The sequence below is a fragment of the Taudactylus pleione genome, unplaced genomic scaffold (assembly GCF_031769625.1).
Source record: "Taudactylus pleione unplaced genomic scaffold, aTauple2 ptg000730l, whole genome shotgun sequence".
NCBI lineage: Eukaryota > Metazoa > Chordata > Amphibia > Anura > Myobatrachidae > Taudactylus > Taudactylus pleione.
Window position 1 is genome coordinate 409,189 of NW_028285132.1, and position 17,226 is coordinate 426,414.

General features: G+C 46.6%; 1 protein-coding gene across 1 annotated transcript in view; it reads left to right on the forward strand.

The window, feature by feature from the left end:
• The window catches only part of LOC148477270 (uncharacterized), a 101,039-nt gene that overhangs the window by 57,742 nt on the left and 26,071 nt on the right, over positions 1-17,226 (forward strand). The gene's annotated exons all lie outside the window — the stretch shown is intronic.

Below are 17,226 nucleotides of genomic sequence, written 5' to 3' on the forward strand. Positions count from 1 at the left end.
CATAGACTATGTGATATAATGTGTATAGTGCTGAAGAGCGGCGCTGCCAAGGTGGTCACTGGTGAGGGTACATAGACTATGTGATATAATGTGTATAGTGCTGAAGAGCGGTGCTGCCAAGGTGGTCACTGGTGAGGGTACATAGACTATGTGATATAATGTGTATAGTGCTGAAGAGCGGCGCTGCCAAGGTGGTCACTGGTGAGGGTACATAGACTATGTGATATAATGTGTATAGTGCTGAAGAGCGGCGCTGCCAAGGTGGTCACTGGTGAGGGTACATAGACTATGTGATATGTGTATAGTGCTGAAGAGCGGCACTGCCAAGGTGGTCACTGGTGAGGGTACATAGACTATGTGATATAATGTGTATAGTGCTGAAGAGCGGCGCTGCCAAGGTGGTCACTGGTGAGGGTACATAGACTATGTGATATAATGTGTATAGTGCTGCCAAGGTGGTCACTGGTGAGGGTACATAGACTATGTGATGTATATTATGGTGTTACATATAATGACTGTAACTGTACGTTCCTTATATATATATATTACTCATCCCGAGGTCATTATTCCCCATTTCTCTCCCATGGATGGATTATACTGATCAGCGTGTGCTCCTCACAGATACATGTAATATATAAGAGGATCCAGCAATGTGTAGTGTTTTATGCTGATCACAGTAAGCTCAGTTCTTCATTTGGGGTATTATACAGGTGACGTGTACCACCCACAAGGTGCAAATTATAATGTTCACCGTACTCACCACTATACATACTCTGCCTCTCATATACAGGTATCATTAGCTGGTATAAGTAATGTTACTGGTATTAGCAGTCAGTGATGATGGCGTACCTCACTTACACTGACAGTAGTGACACCAAACATGTATGTGTGTCTATGCAAATGGGAGATGGGAATCACATGTGTACCGTACTCACCACTATGCATACTCTTCCTCTCATATAAAGGTTTCTTGTAGTACCAATAGATTTCCTCTTTGTTTAAAAACAGGTTTTTATTAAAACAAAGGTAATATTAAAGTGAATAGATATGCTTGACACATTATATAGAAACAAAATGTATTACAATGTGGGTTTCATGCTCCCCCTGGAGTGAGGTGACCGGTGATGCTGTTAGGAATCAAACTAGATGGTGCAAACATGGGTGTTACCTCCATCAAGGGTATCGGAATGCAGCTCCCCAGGCAGTTCCTCCTACAGCCAATGTGTTTCCAGATATTATATCTCTTTATGAAGGCATGGAGGGTAACTTCCAAAGTGCCCACTTATATAGTAACAGTAATAGTTTTCTCTTTAAAATTGTGTCATTTCCGGTTCCGGTGCTGAGGAGTCTTAATATTTAAAATAAGTATCTTCAGGGGAGGGGGACAGTAATGGCTGGTATCATAGTGACGGTCTCCAGATAAAAAAAGCGATCTCCGGATCTTCAGGTAATAAAATATCTTGAGTGGGATGGCGGAAGTGATGTCACCATGATCCCGGAAATGAATAGGTCCGATATCGGAAGCATCTTCAGGGAATTGTGTGATACGTAGTCCCTTGTGCCTGAGAATTGGGTCCAGCCGCCATCTTTAGGGTACTTTGTGTTTGAAAGAAAACTGGAAGGAATTGACAGCGTCCGGTGGACAGGAAGTGGTGTTACTTGTCCTCCAGGGATCATGGGAAATGTAGGTCAATGGGCGATTTCTTTTGGAATCTTACTGAAATTAGATCTGAGAGACAACTGAGGTATATCTTTTTTTCAATATTACATTTTTATGGTTTCACAAATTTAAACAGTAAAACAAAAGACATAAGAAAAAGCAAAGTGGGAAGGGAGAGGATACACATAAAGAAATGATCCCTATATCTATTTATAACAATAAAGAATCACCAATCCATTTACAATATAGTATTCTAAATTCAATCAGAATTGAGAAATAATAAAATATTAAAGTTATATAACAATAGAACTGAGATGGGGAATGACTACTTCTTTGGCCAACTATCAATTATCTGTGATTCCAATACACACTCCAGCTAAATCAGCGAGTCGGGTTTGGAGTAAGAGCACCCAGCTGTCCCACATTCATAACATGGGCTTGTATCTTGGTTTCAATAGTATATACAGTATACTCAGAATAAAGCTGGGCATCCACTATACAATTTTCTGTCAGATATCTGATACCTAGCCGGGACGCTGCGGCTGTAGTCTTGTTTTATACCTAGCCGGGACACCGCAGCTGTAGTCTACTTTTATGCCTAGCCGGGACACCGCAGCTGTAGTCTACTTTTATACCTAGCCAGGACACCGCAGCTGTAGTCTACTTTTATGCCTAGCCGGGACACCGCAGTTGTAGACTACTTTTATACCTAGCCGGGACGCCGCGGCTGTAGTCTACTTTTATACCTAGCTGGGACGCAGTGGCTGTAGACTACTTTTATACCTAGCTGGGATGCAGTGGCTGTAGACTACTTTTATACCTAGCTGGGACGCAGTGGCTGTAGACTACTTTTATACCTAGCTGGGACGCAGTGGCTGTAGACTACTTTTACACCTAGCCGGGATGCCATGGCTATAGACTACTTTTACACCTAGCCAGGACGCCACAGCTGTAGACTACTTTTACACCTAGTCAGGACGCCGCGGCTGTAGACTACTTTTACACCTAGCCGGTACGCCATGGCTGTAGATGACTTTTATTCACAGTTATGAAGTGTAGGTATAAATCAACAGTGCAGGGGTAACGTATGACATCTCTCCATATGGTAAAGGTCCTTCATTAAGGTCCCCACCAAACTGATAAAAGCACACATAATAACTGAACACAGGTGATATAGACACATAGTGACCATACAGTAAGTAGCCCCCACAATGGGCACACTTATTACCATTCACTATCTATGTGGAAGACGTTTATAAGGGTGGAATGAATAACTTATGCACGGCAGGTGCTATGGTGAACACGTAGTTAGAGGTACTACGGATAGTAGCACCCTAGGGAGCTTACTAAACACCTATATGAATACCCCCTTCAAAGGACATACCATAAATATTTTAATTGATTTGTTTCATTACCATCTACAGGAAGGACTTAAAAACTCTTGGAGCACTGTGACTCCATATAATTAAATAACGGTCTAATTTTATATGTGCAACAGTGTGATCATTTCATTACAAAGAATTCCACTCAACATAATACACTTACTTCATAGAGGTTTAGCCCTAACCATAGTTCCTTTTACCAACATATATGATGCGATAACTCACCCTCTAATAAATCCCCATAGAGTTCTATTACAGTTTATCTTCTACATTACATTGCAAAAGTAGTTTGCCACATGAATCCAAACTAGCTTCTTTCTGTAACATGTATATAGCCACTTATACAGCTTCACTTGCTGCTAGTTATGCCGACAGTCATTTGTTTGTAAATTCACATGAAAGTGTTAAAAACCATATAAAATTGCTGCCTTTGTGCAGGGGGCCAGCCACTTACTCTGAGGGGAACTGATCCTGAACTTTATTCCCAATCCAAGATGCTCTGGAGTGAAGTCGGCGTTAACGGTAAATGGACCTGGAGCCTCTGGCTGTGGAGCAAGTGAGGTCTCTGGGTATAAATCCCGTCCTTGCAATAAATTAGTCAGTTGAGTGAAAAACCAATGCAGCAAAAGCTCACGGTGAGGGCACTTTGTGTAAAGGAGCAAGAAGTCCTGTTGATGTCACAGAGAGGCGGGGCTTGACGCATTTCTCAGCTGCTATGCCGTTTCCTCAAAAGCCCCGCCCCTATGCAAAAACTCACTGCCTTATGGACTTCCGACAGCCAATAAGGAGAAGTTAAAACAAACTCAGTTCAGCAGTAATTAAAGCTCAGAGATGGAAATGGTCATTTGCATTAAGGCAAAGTGGATCGTCTCTGGAACAAACATTCTAAATGACATTTAGAGCTATAGTGTTACAATGCATAATAATTATGAATTATGCAACATTATAATAATAAAGGATATGCAAAATAGAATTAAGGAAAAAAATAAGATTGAAAAATAATACAATAAAAGTTATAAATAACAAATAAATAAAACCACAGGCATAAATAATTTGACAAAAAGTATATATTTATGCAACCAATTGGCGAAGAAACCCATGATCAGTACAGTAATCTTACACTTCTTCAAAGTAGGGTATAAGAGATTGTTGGAGAAGAATATAGACCAATCTCATAATGGATATAAAAATCTGACATTTATCCCAGTATGGGGTAGAGACAATAGATACAGGGGTGGGAGGCTGTGTGTGCCACATGGAGGCTTGATACAAAATAATAATAAACTGAATCTTTCTATCCTTAGGATCCTTCAGTGAAGAAGCTGTAGGAACAGGTAATGTGGAGCTATTAATAAATCGCGTAACATGGGAATCCACTGCTGGGGGAGGCTTCCCATTTGCACAATGAGGTGTAGAACACCGATAACAAGAGGTCGGGTGTTTTTGGAGCAGAAACCTCTTACTGGGCGTCTTCCAAGCGGCTGCCATATGCTCAGTTAGATGATCCGAGAGAGGGAACTCTGCTGAAGCCACTTTTTGTCTTTTAAATAGTGGGTGCTTTGATTTGTGGGCAGGTTCATCATCTTCTATTTGAAGAATAGATCTAACAGCTCGCACCAAAACAGGTATACTAATGTTAGACTGAATCTCTGCCTCCTCCAAGGGGGACTCACTGTGAGAGAAATCAGCATCCTCTGCCTCCTCAGATGACACCAAAGAATGTGAGAGCTGCATAGACTGTGAGGATAGCAACGTACACATAGTAGTCTTACTGGGTAGGAGCTTCTCACCTTGCAACATATTTTGGAAGGCCATGGAGGTAGCAGCTAGACTCTGTACTGACATAGAGAGCATGTCTACCCATTGAGGGGGCATAGGAGGCACCTGTATTGTTTGTACCTGTTGTGGCAACCCCATAGGGGGAATTACTGCCGAGACTGCAAGGTGGTTCGCAATAGTAGCAGGCACCTGAGAAAAAGAAGCCCAGGGGGCTCCTGGGCAGGAGCTGGAGGGTCTGATAGGTCTGTTGGGGTATAATACTTAGCACATAGCCCATCCTGTAGTAAATCCTCCTCACTTAACCCGGCATTAGTACGGTAGAAAATTGTTACACCGGCAGTCAAGTGGGTCAAAATTACCCAGAAATATGTAGTCTCACTGTTATTAAACTAGATAAAAGTCAACTTTTTGATATAAATTTAACATTTTGGTGTAAGTGAATACGAGATCTTAATAAATAATAATCGCTGCCAGAAGCCTCCTGCTCTGTCACTCTGCTGGCTGCGTATACTAACGTAATCTTCATTTACCTCACTTTCTGTCCAATGGTCACTTTGGGCCTGATTCAGAGGCGCTCGCAAAAAGCAAGCGCTTGCTCTGAATCAGGGCGGCCGCTTTGTTTTTTTAATTTGGCCTCCTGGCCGCTCGCTATGCTGTGGGTGACCACCCACAGCTTTAGATGGTGGCCAGATGATGGTCGCGACCATCGGGCTTGCGACGAGACCCTTGTGGTCTCATCTGCTACAAGCCCCAGTGAGCTTCCGGCTCTAATAGAGCTGGAAGCTCACTACTGACATCACTGGTGATGACAGTAGGGCCGCCCACAAATGGCAAGTGTTCCTTCAGGAATGCCTCCATTTGGCCAGCCACCCCCACTCCCCGCCTACAAAATGGGGCGAGCTGTCGATCAACATCGACAGCTGCCCCGTTTGTAGCGAGCCCCGGAGCAAGAGAATTTCTCTCTCGCTACGGGTCTTGTGCACATGCACAATGCACAAACATCGACCTGCTTGTGAGCGCATAGCGCTTGCGAGCAGGTCTGAATCAGGCCCTTTGTTCTGAATCAGATTCCTCTGAAAAAGATAAAATACGTTGCCGTTCACGTTCCTCATGATCCATTTTGAAGAAAAACCTATAAATAACAAAAAACATACACAATAAACACTACACTAATTTGGCTCAAATTGTAACATGGACTGTAAGGTTGGGTCATATTTACCTTTTTGACGTTTGCACGCGTCTATCTCCCTGCGCAGTCGCACGTCAACTAAGCTGTGGTGAAAACCAAGAAGTGAGGGGTCTTAACTCCAGAGTTTGGCAAAATCTCATTACATTATAAAAAAATACACACAAGTGATAGCTGCCCAGGTCATAATGACCCAGCCTGACTGACGCCGGGTTAAGTCTGCAGCACATACTTTGCATGAGAGCAGTATAGGTGCAGATGCTTGCTTGCTACTCTTGCCTTTGCTAGACCTAGATGCAGAGTAGTATAGCATACACTATGGCACTGAGTAATATGCAACCACTGGGTACGTGATAGTGCAAATACAAGTGGGTCTGCAGTATAGTGATCCTGCCTATGCTCAGATAAGCTGCAGGAGAGCACAACACAGAGTATGGCACTGTGCAGTGACCAACAGTATGTGACAGTCCTCACAAATACCAGCAATGTGAATGTACAGAAACACCCTGTATACACCAGTATGTTAGGGCAATAGTGAGAAAAATGGTAAAGGCTTAAGTTGACAGTATAGAGAAAATATGCAGACAGACAGCGCTAGCATAAGTCACATACAATGCAGAAACAGTGTAACTGTAATAGGGCACTACAATCAACTACTCAAACATTAAAACTGGTAGGCTATAGTGCTACATAAACCTGGCTGTATGTAGGGGACCGGACCCAGCATTTCCCAGAGAGCTGAGGCTGAGCCTGTAGACGATGGCCAACAGAGACCTGATGAGGCGGGGCTGAAGGAGAGCAGCTCAGTGAGGCTAGGCCACGACTGATTGGTGCCCTGAGCTGGGGGAGGAGCCGCTGTAATAAGGTAGCTGAGCTCCCCTGCTGATTGTTAACCACCGGGAAGCTGGATCCCGCTCCATATGTACCCTGGTGGTCAAGTGGATTACGCGGACGAAGCCAGTGTTCACGCTCAGTGCCTCCGGTCTGTCCCCTGAGACCAGAGGTAAGACTGCCCAGCCACAGGTTACCGCGAGCGTTAACCAGCCTTACCTGTCCCCGAGTTGCAATCTTGGGTACTCCCGCAGTGCCAGCTAGCAAGGTCCCGGAGAGCCCCACCAAAAGTGCCAAGCGAGGCTATGGAGTTGCGGTACCCAGAGGGTTGATAGAGCGGCAGCACAGATGCCCCATGTTTTGTCTGATGCTGCACACTCGTGAGTACAAAAAAGTAAAATAACTCATAAAATAAAGCTTTGGGCTGCATAAGGCAGCCCACTGTGACAAAGGTGAACTGACTCCTGCCGGCCACCAACAAAACTGATTGATTGGCCTCAGGATCAGGGAAGGGGTATAGGGGGAAGGACTATTGCATCCTGGGATGGCAAAAGCTTTAACTGTGTGTTTGGTCCCACCTACACCCCAAGGTCTCCCTGTGGAGCCCTATGGACCCTGAAGAAATTGGGATTTCGCACTTTTTTCACCTACTCTGGAAGTGGGGAAAACTTTTTGCAGCTTTTTCCTATGAAGAATTTGCACCTGTGAAAAGCGGCTCATTGAATTTCTTTAGTTATAAAGATTTTTGGTAAATTCCAGCATAGATTCTCTTAAGTTTGTGTTTATTATTATCCCTTTTCTCCCAAAATTCTCCAAATCATGCTGTGTTTATTACCCAGTATACATTCCGTTATTTATTCATGATTTCTGAGTAGGGGGTGCCGCTATGATTTCTGAGTAGGGGGTGCCGCTACCCTGCTCACTAACTACAACTGGAATCAAGAACCGAAAAAACATGGCGTGAGACTACCAGGGTGCACGCCGGGGCCTTCTCTATAATTACTATTTAGCTGAATTCTAATCATAAAACATAACCTTTATTGATGATTTTTTGTTTAAGATCACATACAATACAATTACAATAAAGATAGTAAGACTGTGCTCAAAGACCAGAAATAATGTTTCATTTAATAAAGAAAATGATTAGTTCCGCTGAATCACAGTTATATTTGTAATTATTGTTCTCATATTTCTAATGGTTTACATGTCTCCTCAATGGGACAATCTGCACAATCATTTCATTTTTAATATACTCATATATGTACATAGAATTGGTTGGTATTTATGGTTGTACAGTTTTACCTTCTCAGGACACATTTATTTTCAAATGACAGAAGAGCATTTGTAACACTGTAAGCTAATTTGTTACTTCAATGTTACTCGGGTCCACAGCTGGAATTATTGTTACTTTATCTTTTTCGGCTGTTTAGTTATAAGTAGAGACTCGAAAAGGAGGAGAGGGGAGGGGGAAAAGGAGGGGGGGAGTGGAAAAGGAGGGGTTAGGGGAAAAGGAGGGAGGGGAAAAAGGAGGGGGGAGGGGGAAAAGGAGGGGGAAAAAAGGAGGGGGGAGGGGGAAAAAGGAGGGGGAGGGGGAAAAAGGGGTTTCGTTGATGTGTGGAATCCTTGGATTTGTAGTAACGGTGAGTAGAGAGGATATCATACCCATTCTATTCCACCGAACAATCCCTTTGTTTTTAGGGTATTGTAATTATTATTATTCCCCTTATTTTCAGTTAATGCAATTGTTGTTAGTAAGCGGGATCTCCGCACCGTACATTATTGTCCCCGTCTCAAACACCAACAGCTTTATTCATTCTTATAGATGCGATTATTAGAATGTGAGATCTCCGCTCCGCGTTTCTCTTTCTTTATCCTAAACAGCCGTCACAGTGTAAATGTGTAGCCCCGTGATCTTACATTGTCCACAACGGGTCTGACACTGCCGGCTACCGTGTGATCGGGACTCAGGCGCTGTTCCTGCATACATATAACACTGTGCTAATGGACCACCTATGATTCAGCGGTCTGAGGTAACTAAATGCCAGCGGGTCTGACACTGCCCGCTACTGTTTATTGGAATCCCGTGTTATCGGGACTCGGGCACTGTTGCAGCATACAAATATCACTGTGCTAATGGACCACCTATGATTCAGCGGTCTGAGGAAACTAAATGCCAGCGGGTCTGCCACTGCCCGCTGTTTATTTGGAATCAACTGTTATCGGGACTCGGGCACTGTTGCGGCATACGTATATCACTGTGCTAATGGACCACCTATGATTCAGCGGTCTGAGGTGACTAAATGCCAGCGGGTCTGACACTGCCCGCTACTGTTTATTGGAATCCCATGTTTTCGGGACTCGGGCACTGTTGCAGCATACAAATATCACTGTGCTAATGGACCACCCATGATTCAGCGGTCTGAGGAAACTAAATGCCAGCGGGTCTGACACTGCCCGCTACTGTTTATTGGAATCCCGTGTTATCGGGACTCGGGCACTGTTGCAGCATACAAATATCACTGTGCTAATGGACCACCTATGATTCAGCGGTCTGAGGTAATTAATTGCCAGCGGGTCTGACACTGCCCGCTACTGTTTATTGGAATCCCGTGTTATCGGGACTCGGGCACTGTTGCGGCATACATATATCACTGTGCTAATGGACCACCTATGATTCAGCGGTCTGAGGTAACTAAATGCCAGCGGGTCTGACACTTCCCGCTACTGTTTATTGGAATCCCGTGTGATCGGGACTCGGGCACTGTTGCTGCATACATATAACACTGTGCTAATGGACCACCTATGATTCAGTGGTCTGAGGTAACTAAGTGCCAGCGGGTCTGACACTGCCGGCTACTGTTTATTTGGAATCCCCCCTGATCGGGACTCAGGCGCTGTTGCTACATACATATATCACTGTGCTAATGGACCACCTTTGATTCAGCGGTCTGAGGTGACTAAATGCCAGCGGGTCTGACACTGCCCGCTACTGTTTATTTGGAATTCCCTGTTATCGGGACTCGGGCACTGTTGCGGCATACATATATCACTGTGCTAATGGACCACCTATGATTCAGCGATCTGAGGTAACTAAATGCCAGCGGATCTGACACTGCCCGCTACTGTTTATTTGGGATCCCGTGTGATCGGGACTCAGGCGCTGTTGCTGCATACATATATCACTGTGCTAATGGACCACCTATGATTCAGCGGTCTGAGGTGACTAAATGCCAGCGGGTCTGACACTGCCCGCTACTGTTTATTTGGAATTCCCTGTTATCGGGACTCGGGCACTGTTGCGGCATACATATATCACTGTGCTAATGGACCACCTATGATTCAGCGGTCTGAGGTGACTAAATGCCAGCGGGTCTGACACTGCCCGCTACTGTTTATTGGAATCCCATGTTATCGGGACTCGGGCACTGTTGCAGCATACAAATATCACTGTGCTAATGGACCACCTATGATTCAGCGGTCTGAGGAAACTAAATGCCAGCGGGTCTGACACTGCCCGCTACTGTTTATTGGAATCCCGTGTGATCGGGACTCGGGCACTGTTGCTGCATACATATAACACTGTGCTAATGGACCACCTATGATTCAGCGGTCTGAGGAAACTAAATGCCAGCGGGTCTGACACTGCCCGCTACTGTTTATTGGAATCCCGTGTTATCGGGACTCGGGCACTGTTGCAGCATACAAATATCACTGTGCTAATGGACCACCTATGATTCAGCGGTCTGAGGTAATTAATTGCCAGCGGGTCTGACACTGCCCGCTACTGTTTATTTGGAATCCCCTCTGATCAGGACTCAGGCGCTGTTGCAGCATACATATATCACTGTGCTAATGGACCCCCTATGATTCAGCGGTCTGAGGTGACTTAATGCCAGCGGGTCTGACACTGCCCGCTACTGTTTATTGGAATCCCGTGTTATCGGGACTCGGGCACTGTTGCAGCATACAAATATCACTGTGCTAATGGACCACCTATGATTCAGCGGTCTGAGGAAACTAAATGCCAGCGGGTCTGCCACTGCCCGCTGTTTATTTGGAATCAACTGTTATCGGGACTCGGGCACTGTTGCGGCATACATATATCACTGTGCTAATGGACCACCTATGATTCAGCGGTCTGAGGTGACTAAATGCCAGCGGGTCTGACACTGCCCGCTACTGTTTATTGGAATTCCCTGTTATCGGGACTCGGGCACTGTTGCGGCATACAAATATCACTGTGCTAATGGACCACCTATGATTCAGCGGTCTGAGGAAACTAAATGCCAGCGGGTCTGACACTGCCCGCTACTGTTTATTGGAATCCCGTGTTATCGGGACTCGGGCACTGTTGCAGCATACAAATATCACTGTGCTAATGGACCACCTATGATTCAGCGGTCTGAGGAAACTAAATGCCAGCGGATCTGCCACTGCCCGCTGTTTATTTGGAATCAACTGTTATCGGGACTCGGGCACTGTTGCGGCATACATATATCACTGTGCTAATGGACCACCTATGATTCAGCGGTCTGAGGTGACTAAATGCCAGTGGGTCTGACACTGCCCGCTACTGTTTATTGGAATCCCATGTTATCGGGACTCGGGCACTGTTGCAGCATACAAATATCACTGTGCTAATGGACCACCTATGATTCAGCGGTCTGAGGAAACTAAATGCCAGCGGGTCTGACACTGCCCGCTACTGTTTATTGGAATCCCGTGTTATCGGGACTCGGGCACTGTTGCAGCATACAAATATCACTGTGCTAATGGACCACCTATGATTCAGCGGTCTGAGGAAACTAAATGCCAGCGGGTCTGACACTGCCCGCTACTGTTTATTGGAATCCCGTGTTATCGGGACTCGGGCACTGTTGCAGCATACAAATATCACTGTGCTAATGGACCACCTATGATTCAGCGGTCTGAGGTGACTAAATGCCAGCGGGTCTGACACTGCCCGCTACTGTTTATTGGAATCCCGTGTTATCGGGACTCGGGCACTGTTGCGGCATACATATATCACTGTGCTAATGGACCACCTATGATTCAGCGGTCTGAGGTAACTAAATGCCAGCGGGTCTGACACTGCCCTCTACTGTTTATTGGAATCCCGTGTGATCGGGACTCGGGCACTGTTGCTGCATACATATAACACTGTGCTAATGGACCACCTATGATTCAGCGGTCTGAGGTAACTAAGTGCCAGCGGGTCTGACACTGCCCGCTACTGTTTATTTGGAATCCCCCCTGATCGGGACTCAGGCGCTGTTGCTACATACATATATCACTGTGCTAATGGACCACCTATGATTCAGCGGTCTGAGGTGACTAAATGCCAGCTGGTCTGACACTGCCCGCTACTGTTTATTTGGGATCCCGTGTGATCGGGACTCAGGCGCTGTTGCTGCATACAAATATCACTGTGCTAATGGACCACCTATGATTCAGCGGTCTGAGGTAACTAAGTGCCAGCGGGTCTGACACTGCCCGCTACTGTTTATTTGGAATCCCCCCTGATCGGGACTCAGGCGCTGTTGCTACATACATATATCACTGTGCTAATGGACCACCTATGATTCAGCGGTCTGAGGTGACTAAATGCCAGCGGGTCTGACACTGCCCGCTACTGTTTATTTGGAATTCCCTGTTATCGGGACTCGGGCACTGTTGCGGCATACATATATCACTGTGCTAATGGACCACCTATGATTCAGCGATCTGAGGTAACTAAATGCCAGCGGATCTGACACTGCCCGCTACTGTTTATTTGGGATCCCGTGTGATCGGGACTCAGGCGCTGTTGCTGCATACATATATCACTGTCCTAATGGACCACCTATGATTCAGCGGTCTGAGGTGACTAAATGCCAGCGGGTCTGACACTGCCCGCTACTGTTTATTTGGAATTCCCTGTTATCGGGACTCGGGCACTGTTGCGGCATACATATATCACTGTGCTAATGGACCACCTATGATTCAGCGGTCTGAGGTAACTAAATGCCAGCGGATCTGACACTGCCCGCTACTGTTTATTTGGGATCCCGTGTGATCGGGACTCAGGCGCTGTTGCTGCATACAAATATCACTGTGCTAATGGACCACCTATGATTCAGCGGTCTGAGGTAACTAAATGCCAGCGGGTCTGACACTGCCCGCTACTGTTTATTTGGGATCCCGTGTTATCGGGGCTCAGGCTCTGTTGCAGCATACATATAACACTGTGCTAATGGACCACCTATGATTCAGCGGTCTGAGGTGACTAAATGCCAGCGGGTCTGACACTGCCCGCTACTGTTTATTGGAATCCCGTGTTATCGGGACTCGGGCACTGTTGCAGCATACAAATATCACTGTGCTAATGGACCACCTATGATTCAGCGGTCTGAGGAAACTAAATGCCAGCGGGTCTGCCACTGCCCGCTGTTTATTTGGAATCAACTGTTATCGGGATTCGGACACTGTTGCGGCATACATATATCACTGTGCTAATAGACCACCTATGATTCAGCGGTCTGAGGTGACTAAATGCCAGCGGGTCTGACACTGCCCGCTACTGTTTATTGGAATCCCGTGTGATCGGGACTCAGGCGCTGTTGCTGCATACATATATCACTGTGCTAATGGACCACCTATGATTCAGCGGTCTGAGGTGACTAAATGCCAGCGGGTCTGACACTGCCCGCTACTGTTTATTGGAATCCCGTGTTATCGGGACTTGGGCACTGTTGCTACATACATATAACACTGTGCTAATGGACCACCTATGATTCAGCGGTCAGAGGAAACTACATGCCAGGGGGTCTGACACTGCCCGCTACTGTTTATTGGAATCCCGTGTGATCGGGACTCAGGCGCTGTTGCTGCATACATATATCACTGTGCTAATGGACCACCTATGATTCAGCGGTCTGAGGTGACTAAATGCCAGCGGGTCTGACACTGCCCGCTACTGTTTATTGGAATCCCGTGTTATCGGGACTCGGGCACTGTTGCGGCATACATATATTACTGTGCTAATGGACCACCTATGATTCAGCGGTCTGAGGTAACTAAATGCCAGCGGGTCTGACACTGCCCGCTACTGTTTATTGGAATCCCGTGTGATCGGGACTCAGGCGCTGTTGCAGCATACATATATCACTGTGCTAATGGACCACCTTTGATTCAGCCGTCTGAGGTGACTAAATGCCAGCGGGTCTGACACTGCCCGCTACTGTTTATTGGAATCCCGTGTTATCGGGACTCGGGAGCTGTTGCAGCATACAAATATCACTGTGCTAATGGACCACCTATGATTCAGCGGTCTGAGGTAACTAAATGCCAACGGGTCTGACACTGCCCGCTACTGTTTATTGGAATCCCGTGTGATCGGGACTCAGGCGCTGTTGCTGCATACATATAACACTGTGCTAATGGACCACCTATGATTCAGCGGTCTGAGGTGAATAAATGCCAGCGGGTCTGACACTGCCCGCTACTGTTTATTGGAATCCCGTGTTATCGGGACTCGGGCACTGTTGCAGCATACAAATATCACTGTGCTAATGGACCACCTATGATTCAGCGGTCTGAGGAAACTAAATGCCAGCGGGTCTGCCACTGCCCGCTGTTTATTTGGAATCAACTGTTATCGGGACTCGGGCACTGTTGCGGCATACGTATATCACTGTGCTAATGGACCACCTATGATTCAGCGGTCTGAGGTGACTAAATGCCAGCGGGTCTGACACTGCCCGCTACTGTTTATTGGAATCCCATGTTTTCGGGACTCGGGCACTGTTGCAGCATACAAATATCACTGTGCTAATGGACCACCCATGATTCAGCGGTCTGAGGAAACTAAATGCCAGCGGGTCTGACACTGCCCGCTACTGTTTATTGGAATCCCGTGTTATCGGGACTCGGGCACTGTTGCAGCATACAAATATCACTGTGCTAATGGACCACCTATGATTCAGCGGTCTGAGGTAATTAATTGCCAGCGGGTCTGACACTGCCCGCTACTGTTTATTGGAATCCCGTGTTATCGGGACTCGGGCACTGTTGCGGCATACATATATCACTGTGCTAATGGACCACCTATGATTCAGCGGTCTGAGGTAACTAAATGCCAGCGGGTCTGACACTTCCCGCTACTGTTTATTGGAATCCCGTGTGATCGGGACTCGGGCACTGTTGCTGCATACATATAACACTGTGCTAATGGACCACCTATGATTCAGTGGTCTGAGGTAACTAAGTGCCAGCGGGTCTGACACTGCCGGCTACTGTTTATTTGGAATCCCCCCTGATCGGGACTCAGGCGCTGTTGCTACATACATATATCACTGTGCTAATGGACCACCTTTGATTCAGCGGTCTGAGGTGACTAAATGCCAGCGGGTCTGACACTGCCCGCTACTGTTTATTTGGAATTCCCTGTTATCGGGACTCGGGCACTGTTGCGGCATACATATATCACTGTGCTAATGGACCACCTATGATTCAGCGATCTGAGGTAACTAAATGCCAGCGGATCTGACACTGCCCGCTACTGTTTATTTGGGATCCCGTGTGATCGGGACTCAGGCGCTGTTGCTGCATACATATATCACTGTGCTAATGGACCACCTATGATTCAGCGGTCTGAGGTGACTAAATGCCAGCGGGTCTGACACTGCCCGCTACTGTTTATTTGGAATTCCCTGTTATCGGGACTCGGGCACTGTTGCGGCATACATATATCACTGTGCTAATGGACCACCTATGATTCAGCGATCTGAGGTAACTAAATGCCAGCGGATCTGACACTGCCCGCTACTGTTTATTTGGGATCCCGTGTGATCGGGACTCAGGCGCTGTTGCTGCATACAAATATCACTGTGCTAATGGACCACCTATGATTCAGCGGTCTGAGGTAACTAAATGCCAGCGGGTCTGACACTGCCCGCTACTGTTTATTTGGGATCCCGTGTTATCGGGGCTCAGGCACTGTTGCAGCATACATATATCACTGTGCTAATGGACCACCTATGATTCAGCGGTCTGAGGTGACTAAATGCCAGCGGGTCTGCCACTGCCCGCTACTGTTTATTGGAATCCCGTGTTATCGGGACTCGGGCACTGTTGCAGCATACAAATATCACTGTGCTAATGGACCACCTATGCTCCAGCGGTCTGAGGAAACTAAATGCCAGCGGGTCTGCCACTGCCCGCTGTTTATTTGGAATCAACTGTTATCGGGACTCGGGCACTGTTGCGGCATACATATATCACTGTGCTAATGGACCACCTATGATTCAGCGGTCTGAGGTGACTAAATGCCAGCGGGTCTGACACTGCCCGCTACTGTTTATTGGAATCCCATGTTATCGGGACTCGGGCACTGTTGCAGCATACATATATCACTGTGCTAATGGACCACCTATGATTCAGCGGTCTGAGGAAACTAAATGCCAGCGTGTCTGACACTGCCCGCTACTGTTTATTGGAATCCCGTGTTATCGGGACTCGGGCACTGTTGCAGCATACAAATATCACTGTGCTAATGGACCACCTATGATTCAGCGGTCTGAGGTAATTAATTGCCAGCGGGTCTGACACTGCCCGCTACTGTTTATTTGGAATCCCCTCTGATCAGGACTCAGGCGCTGTTGCAGCATACATATATCACTGTGCTAATGGACCACCTATGATTCAGCCGTCTGAGGTGACTTAATGCCAGCGGGTCTGACACTGCCCGCTCCTGTTTATTGGAATCCCGTGTTATCGGGACTCAGGCGCTGTTGCTGCATACATATATCACTGTGCTAATGGACCACCTATGATTCAGCGGTCTGAGGTAACTAAATGCCAGCGGGTCTGACACTGCCCGCTACTGTTTATTGGAATCCCGTGTGATCGGGACTCAGGCGCTGTTGCTGCATACATATATCACTGTGCTAATGGACCACCTATGATTCAGCGGTCTGAGGTGACTAAATGCCAGCGGGTCTGACACTGCCCGCTACTGTTTATTGGAATCCCGTGTTATCGGGACTTGGGCACTGTTGCTACATACATATAACACTGTGCTAATGGACCACCTATGATTCAGCGGTCTGAGGAAACTAAATGCCAGCGGGTCTGACACTGCCCGCTACTGTTTATTGGAATCCCATGTTATCGGGACTCGGGCACTGTTGCAGCATACAAATATCACTGTGCTAATGGACCACCTATGATTCAGCGGTCTGAGGTAACTAACTGCCAGCGGGTCTGACACTGCCCGCTACTGTTTATTTTGAGTCCTGTTTGATAAATATATAACCAAGCTTTTAAGTGAATATTAATCTTACATCCCTATTGGAACCTTATTCTGTAATTATATAGAATATAGATAGCTTAGATTTAGGCATAATGAG